We start from the raw sequence: 2500 nt of genomic DNA, 5'->3' as shown, positions 1-2500 counted from the left end.
TGTTCAATTTCGCGAGCCGCTACCCATATTCTAGTACGACGATGTTTGGCCGTAGTTTGGGCATATACGTCAAAATGCGACGCTCTGTCAGGAGGACGGGTTGACGTCGTAGCTCCTCTTAGGCTCACTATCGTGTCTCAAACATGTCGTAATTCCTTTTTTTAGTGATTTTATTGATTTATTTATTTTGCTTTATTTGTCATAATTATTATTGTAGATTGTAAGTGATTGTATTGTATATGTATTGTAGTGATTTTAGTGCTGGGTTTGACTTATGATGTTTAGAGAGAGATGGGAGGTTAGGCTCGTAGGTCTGATGAGCAGGGATAGAGAAATAGAGATAAAGTAGATATGGAGAGGATAGATAATGTGTCAATTCTCACAATATCATTGTATACCAACATACGAGGAAATGTACGTCCCCTTGTACTGTACTTTCTGTGTGTAATGTACTTCCCCCCTTGTACTGTACTTTCTGTGTGTAATGTACTTCCCCCCTTGTACTGTACTTTCTGTGTGTAATGTACTTCCCCCCTTGTACTGTACTTTCTGTGTGTAATGTACTTCCCCCTTGACTCCTGCTTGCCAAACAAGTACAAACAAACCATGCCTTGGGGTAGGGGGAGGGGGGTGGGGGTGGGGGGGTCATTTCCTTAGGGGAAAACTGATGCGTCATCTTGGTTGTCATGGCAACGTCTGTGTTCATCTTAACACAGATTGTAAGGGGTGGTGGACATCCCGCGCTGATTAGGCTTCTGAGCTGACAGGGGTCGTGTGGTGATTGGGAGTCCTGTTCTGAGTGAGTCGTGTGTCTGAGTGGGGTTCTGTTCTGAGTGGGGTTCTGTTCTGAGTGGGGTTCTGTTCTGAATGGGGTCCTGTGTCTGAGTGGATCCTGTTCTGATCTGATCTCCCGGAACCTGGTGGCCTTGAATGAAAAGATCCAGTCCCACGATGAAAAGGTTAAGTTAACCAATAACAAAGATCCTCCCTACAGCCTCTCCTCCACTGTCGTGGAAACCTCTTTGAGGGACCCCGTGAGGTGTATTAACCTCCCACTTCCTGTAAAATGTGTTTATTAAGAATTGATTCTCCAAAACACGCCCCGTCATCTTCGAACATAAAAAAAAAAACTTTTGTCAACGCATGGCTTTTAATATGGCTTGTAAGACATCTTAAGCCATACCTTTCCCTTCCCCCTTAATATCTCCACGCCAAAGGAGAATGGTAAAAAGTTCCTTAAATACATAAAAGTGCGTCTTAGTTAGTGTGTCGAGCCATCCATCACCTTCACAACAACAGCAGCACGAACCGCAGAGTCATATTCCATCCAGGTATCATTAATTACCACCTGTCGGGTATAAACGTTAAAAAAAAAAATATATGATCATCAGCATCATCAGAAGTGGGTTAAAAAGAGGACTGGATCCGCTTGCAACCTGCTCTGGATGCTCGGCCTCTTGCAAGCATTTGTTGCTCGTGGGAAAGTTGGAGCAGAGGAGACTGAGCTCATTACTGGGTGAATTGTGCAGCAGTGGGGGGCAGGTGGGTCTAGGGGCTAGAAGTCTAGGGCTAGAAGTCTAGGGCTAGAAGTCTAGGGCCAGAAGTCTAGGGCCAGAAGTCTAGGGCCAGAAGTCTAGGGCTAGAAGTCTAGGGCTAGAAGTCTAGGGCTAGAAGTCTAGGGCCAGAAGTCTAGGGCCAGAAGTCTAGGGCCAGAAGTCTAGGGCCAGAAGTCTAGGGCCAGAAGTCTAGGGCCAGAAGTCTAGGGCCAGAAGTCTAGGGTCAAAAGTTTAGGGCCAGAAGTCTAGGGCTAGAAGTCTAGGGCTAGAAGTCTAGGGCTAGAAGTCTAGGGCTAGAAGTCTAGGGCCAGAAGTCTAGGGCCAGAAGTCTAGGGCTAGAAGCTAGGAAAATAAGGCTGGGACTGTGATATATGGGTCTAGAAGTGTGGTCTAATGAGTGGGATATTACTGGGATTCGAGGAAGTCTAGCCATGGTTTAGAAAAAATAATAAATATATAAATTATATATCATTTGGTTATAGAGTTCTTATGTGATTTATGGCTTGGGGACCATTCAAGCTTGTCTCGTATGTATATATGTAATGTATGTGTAGATAACGATATCAACACGTGATGAATAATGTGATAGCGTTTTAATCGATAAGGAAAATCAGACAAGCAATTACTTAAGCACTTTCGTGTTGATCATCACATCCTATCATACTTCTCATGATGTGTTGATTAACTCGAAAGTGCTTAAGCAATTGTTTAATTTTCCTCGTGAATAAAAACATTGTCATATTATGACAATGGTCCGAGGTTGGCTAGGCCAGATGCATCACCCTATTTTTCCCCGTAATTGGGGATGCTCACCGGCCCAAAATAGGCAGGTCGGGATGGGTATCAAACAGTGCCACGTGACAGTGCCACGTGACAGTGCCACGTGACAGGGCCATGTGACACAGGGCCACGTGACACAGTGCCACTATCATTCTCACAAATAT

The sequence above is a fragment of the Procambarus clarkii genome, chromosome 33 (assembly GCF_040958095.1).
Source record: "Procambarus clarkii isolate CNS0578487 chromosome 33, FALCON_Pclarkii_2.0, whole genome shotgun sequence".
Taxonomy (NCBI): Eukaryota; Metazoa; Arthropoda; class Malacostraca; order Decapoda; family Cambaridae; genus Procambarus; species Procambarus clarkii.
The sequence above is the reverse complement of the archived record's forward strand: the minus strand, read 5'-3'. Positions refer to the sequence as shown.